The sequence below is a fragment of the Pinus tabuliformis genome, chromosome 9, assembly GCF_031772625.1.
Source record: "Pinus tabuliformis cultivar Carrire ecotype Pingquan chromosome 9, CPIR1, whole genome shotgun sequence".
NCBI lineage: Eukaryota > Viridiplantae > Streptophyta > Pinopsida > Pinales > Pinaceae > Pinus > Pinus tabuliformis.
The window spans coordinates 1,710,190,326-1,710,196,077 of NC_142307.1; the positions used below are offsets into that span (position 1 = coordinate 1,710,190,326).

At 42.5% G+C, this 5,752-nt stretch overlaps 1 pseudogene; it reads left to right on the plus strand.

Annotated features, from left to right (window-relative positions):
• The first annotated feature begins 3,910 nt into the window (after nucleotides 1–3,910).
• Nucleotides 3,911–5,481, plus strand: LOC149155532 (fatty acid elongase 3-like pseudogene; annotated as a pseudogene).
• The last annotated feature ends 271 nt before the right edge of the window (nucleotides 5,482–5,752 follow it).

Below are 5,752 nucleotides of genomic sequence, written 5' to 3' on the forward strand. Positions count from 1 at the left end.
CTATTTCCCTAACCTGGCAAGGGAACAAATACAGAGCGGGATACTCTTTCAAATTCAACAGGATATTCTTGGAGGATCAATCCTTCAATGAAATCATAACAGAGAATTGGAAGCTCATACAAGACTCTGATCTGGCCCCATTCATGCCTTTCCGTGAAAAGCTAAAGAGGTTGAAAGAAGTTTTGAGAAACTGGCAAAAAAATAAGAAAAGATCGGATAAAGAGGAACTCATATGCATTCGCAGGGAACTGGATAGCCTTTGGGAGTAGGCTGACCCCAATCGCCTCTCTTTCTACATGAAAAACAAGATTAGAAAGCTGGAAAAAAGGAAAAATATGATCCTCCTAAAAGAGGAGGAATCATGGCGCCTCAAGAGCAGAGCCATCTGGCTCAAAGCAGGAGACAGGAACACAAAATTTTTTCACAAGTTTGCCAATGCAAGAAGAGAAAAAAACTCTATCTGGAGAATCAGAGATGATCGGGGAAAAAATCTTTTTTCACAGGACCAAATCACGGCGGAGGCAGCTCGATTCTTCCAAAACCAGTACAGAAGAAGGGAGATTGATCTCCAGGACGCCATGTGGAGTATTGAGAATATGCCAGAAATGTTTAACAATGTTGAATATGAAGACTTCATAAGGCCCATCTCTGAAGAAGAACTTCTAAAGGTCATGAAATCCTTCAAGAAGGATAAAAGCCCGGGGCCTGACGGCTGGCCAATAGAATTCTTCCTTCACTATTTTGATCTCTTCAAACGGGATTTGTTGGGTATGGTGGATGCTTCCCGGATGGCTGGGAATATACACTCTGCAACTACATCTACATTCATAGCGCTTATTCCAAAAAAACATAGCGCTGATACCTTTCAGGACTTTAGGCCAATATCATTATGTAATATCACGTTTAAAATCATTTCCAAAATTGTTGCAGAACGTATGAAGCCTCTTCTATCCTCCTATATTTCCACAGAACAGCACGCTTTTCTAAAACGCAGAGTAATCTTGGATGCGGTTGCCATGACCCAAGAAAGCCTCTTTAAAATTATATCGCAGAATATGGACGCTGCTATCCTCAAAATCGACTTGCAAAAGGCTTATGATTATGTTGATTGGGGTTTTTTGAGAATCCTGTTAGCAAAAATTGGACTTAAATCCCAAGGGGTCAATTGGGTCATGTCCTGTGTAGAGAATGTTAAATTCTCGGTGATTGTGAATGGCATTCCTTCTTTTTTTTTCAAGCTGAGAGGGGTCTCCGCCAGGGATGTCCCCTTTCTCCACTGCTGTTCATTCTGGTCATGAATTCTCTTAGCAGTCAGATCAACAAAGCTGTTGCAGAGAAGAGATGCCTTCCAGTTAAAATCTGCAAGAACATCTCCATCTCTCATAGTCTTTTCGTTGATGATATTCTCATCCTTGCTATGCTCTATAGGGCTTCCTGGACCTGCATAAATGACATTCTCTCAAGATTTCAGAGAGCCACCGGCCTGATCATTAACAAGGAAAAATCCTTCCTTCTCCATAATGACATGAAGTTGGATACGGTCAAATGGATTTCGAACCTGTTGGGTATTGCCCCAAATTCGCTACAGCACGGTTTCAAATACCTGGGTTTTCCATTAAAGGCTAAAGGACATACTATCAGGGACTGGCAATGGCTACTGGACAGATTCTACAAGAGAATTGCCCAATGGGAATACAAATTTCTCTCACTTGCTGGTAGGCTTATATTAGTACAGTCAGTCCTCTGTCAACTGTCAGTCTATTGGGCTCATATTTTCTATCTTCCTAGCAGTATTATTAATCAGATGAACAGGTTGATTGCAAACTTTCTTTGGGGAGGTCATGCAAAACAGAATAAAATCCATCTTGTTAAGATAGCATCCATCGCTGCTCCAAAATGTAGGGGTGGATGGGGCCTGAAGAACATTCGCTCCTTTGGAAACGCACTGCTCTGCAAATCTCTACACAGAGGCATATTTGGGGACGGGCCGTGGAGTAATCTCATAAAGACAAAATACCTCAAAGGAAAACCTGTAGAATTCTGGTACAGAAAGCGGTCCTTGGGAACCAGAAATGGCTCGCTGATATGGAATAGCTTGCGCAAAGTTCAACCTCTCTTCATGAGAAAATTCCGCTGGACTCTATATTCTGGATCCAACATTTTTATTGCCTTCGACTCCATTTTATCTGGCAAGGGGTTCTCATTTCCTCATCCGTTGCTGCATGAATTTCATAGGCTGGGGATCTTTACGTGGGACAAACTGATAGAGGGGTGGTCAGGTGCCTCACCAATCTGGAAGGAAGGCGAGGAACTCCATCTGCCTCGATAGAAGCTTCCTTTATGGCTGTCGGCAAAGGAGCGACTTATTTGCTTGGGGGTCTCCAGGACAGGCGCTCATGATTGCCTGGTATGGTCCATCCATAAGCCAGTCAGCGTTAAGAACATTTATGAAGACATGTTTTCTGTTGTTTCAGAGAATCCACATCCTTTTTTTCCTACGTGCTTTTGGAAAGCTGCTTGTCTGATGAAGATGGTTATCTTCTCCTGGTTGTTATTCTGGAATAAAAACCTCACATGGGAGACATTGCAAAGGAGATGTTGGCAGGGACTTAGCAGATGCTCGATGTGCCTGAAAGCTTCGGAAACAAACCTGCATATGTTCTTCCACTGCCCATCATCCCTTCAAATCTGGTATGATTTGTCTATGCATTTTGTTTTCCCTCTCATCTGTTTCTCTTCTGTTCAGGAAGGCTTTCTTTGGTGCAGTGGGCAACCGCCCTCTAGGAGATCACTGTTCATAATTACCTGCTGGCATCTATGGATCTGGAGGAATGCGCATACTTTCCAAGACTCAAAGGAGCCTATCCAGGCTATCTTCCAACGTATTTTGGTCTGTCATGAGTCCCTCCATTAACAACTTTTTGTATAAATATGTTTCTCTTTTGATGTCGTCTTTTTAGATCTGCAAGCGGACTCTGTATGTCACATGCTCTTTTTGAACATGGTTCCTCTTTTCAGCAGGCTGGGCGCAACTGTTTTATCCATATGTTCTTGATGGTCTGTTTTTTTGGTATAGTTTGTAAAGTTTTTGGGTCTCAACTCAATTAATCTGGGAGAAGTTTAGGCTCTTCTCATAGTCCCTTATGTCGCTCTCCTGATCCGGGTCTTTCTGATAAGGATGGTTAGCCACTAGTCTTGCCGGTATAGAATTGTCATACAGCAATATGAATGAGGTCTGGGCATCTTGCCGTATCAGTGTTTTTCAGTTATTGTATCTAGACCTTTATATATCCTTAATATAAATCTATGACGTTTTTTTTTCCTCTGACAAAAAAAAAAACTGCTGCAACATGCAATTAAACTACACTTAATAAATTTAATAAAAAATATTTAAATTTTTTAAAATAATTTTATATGTAACCACACATTAAGTTTAACTTTACCCATAATATGAGTTAACGAGACTTCACTTTCATTTTCAATGATTCTCTAAATTTAAATAACTCTCCTTATCAGAGTAATTAATTATCTTTAACCTTCTTATCCTCGTGTTTCTGAAAAAGCAATTAGTTTATAAAGGAGATTAACGTTTTCCGTGAGTGGCATATTTGATTTAAACGTCTTGTGATCCGAAAGAAATTTCATTTGAAAACGGCCTCAATTTTTCCGATGGGTGTTTTAATTAAATCGGCAATGTTCTCTCTGGATTTCTCTAATAAAAAATTATTTATTTAATAAAATAATACAACTAAACTGGTGCAACATGCAATTAAACTACACTTTAAAATATTCCTCTGTGGTCTAAAAAGCTCGGTTCTCCCTCACGTCGCAGTCAGAAAAGAATTCAACTCTTTTCCCGTATCTCAACGAACACGGAGAACGTATTTTATTCCGTCCGTGTGGTCTTTTGAATGACTCGTCAAACCCAAAGAGCTTTCGCCCTCATTCAACCCTCAGTGTTGAACGAATGATCAATAATTTAACATCTGGTTTTCTGGGCGGTGTCGATACTTCTCCCAAAAACCATTACATTATATATTGCGTCTCTAATCGGTGTGGTGAAGCTGTTACACATCTGGGAATTCTCTCCACAGTTGGGAAATTTGATTCCCCGGCCACTCTTCGTATTTCCATCTCATCAGGATCGCGATTTGTCGGGAGCCAACTCGGAGTTTGTTTTTTCTGGTTGCGAGGGTTTCATTTTTGTTTACAAATGAGTAACCAGACATGGAGATGGAGCCGGGATATAAGGGGCGGAGTGAGATTCTTGTTAGCAGAGCAACCCATGGTCACGCATTTCAGATGGGACCATCACACTTGGGGTTCTACATGGCACTTCCCCCTTCTGGCCATTGCCTCCTACCTGTTGCTAATTTTGCTTCTCAAGATTCTGCTCATACCAAGGAAAAGGCCGTTGCCTCTGGGTCCTATCCCCGCCATTCATAACCTCTGCGTGGTCCTGGCTTCAGTGGCCATCTTCTTGGGCTGCTGGGAAGCCACGGCGGTGGAGCTGAGAGAGACGAGATGGATTTGGAGTAGGAAATTTAAAAACGCGGCGGAATGGGTGATGTGCTTTCCCCTGGGCACGCGCCCCTCTGGCAGAGTGTTCTTCTGGTCATACATCTTCTACCTCACAAAGTACCACCAGCTCTTCGACACGGTCATATGGATCCTCCGCAAGAAGCCCCTCACCTTCCTCCACGTTTTCCACCGCGTCGCGGTCGTTTTCGTGTGCTACGCGTGGCTGGAATTCTCGCAGTCGCTGCAGATCGTGACCATCCTCGCCACCACGCTTCTCTATGTCGTGGTTTATTCGTATTTCCTCTGCCGCAGCATCGGTTGGGGTTGCTGGTCATCTTTTCTGCCCGCCAATTGCCAGGTGGTGCACTTGGCATTCACGTTGCTCACCTACGTTGCTCTTCTTGCGCGACACTTCACAGGCAAGGAAGGTTGCAACGGAATTGGCGCGTTACTTTTCGATGCCCTTTCCAACGTTACGCTTCTCTGGCTGTTCCTCAACTTGTACATCAAGCAAAGATGCAGCAACGCCAAATCAGTGAATACCGAGCACGACATGACGATGAAGAACAAGAAGCACTTGTGACAACGAATACATTCACCTGACCATCTCCTCTGTTATTGTCAGATGCTGGCTGAAAGTGCAGCCGCAGTAATGATGTGGGGAGAGCTATTTCCACTAGCTTGCGAAAGAGGGTTCTGTGTATCCTTGTAATGGTAAACTGTAACATAGCCATCTCCGTATGGACCATAAATTCATTTCGTTTAAAATTGTTTTATCTCCTTTAATGATCAGCCACCGGAAAAAGGCGTTCTCTGCCAAGGCCGCCACCGAAGAAAGGCGTTCTCTGCCTAGGCCGCCACAATTTTGACCAGCCACCGAAAAGAGGCGTTCTCTGCCAAGGCCGCCACAATTTTGACCAGCAACCGAAAAAAGGCGTTCTCGGCCAAGGCCGCCACAATTTTGATCTAGGGTGTTACCTATAATGTTTGAATATTTTTTAATGGAAATGAATTTAACATCATAAAAAAAATTGGGAACACTCAAAATCCAAATCCTGAAGTTTGATTATTGTAACTGGGATTTCCAAATTTTTTACTTAACTTTCTCAAAATTTCACCTAAATTTTCGGCCCCAACAAAAATCGGGCACCACAAAAAATCGGAAGCTATTTTTGTATATAATCCGCCAAAAAAATATTCAGAAGTCATTTGTTTATATAATATTTTTCGG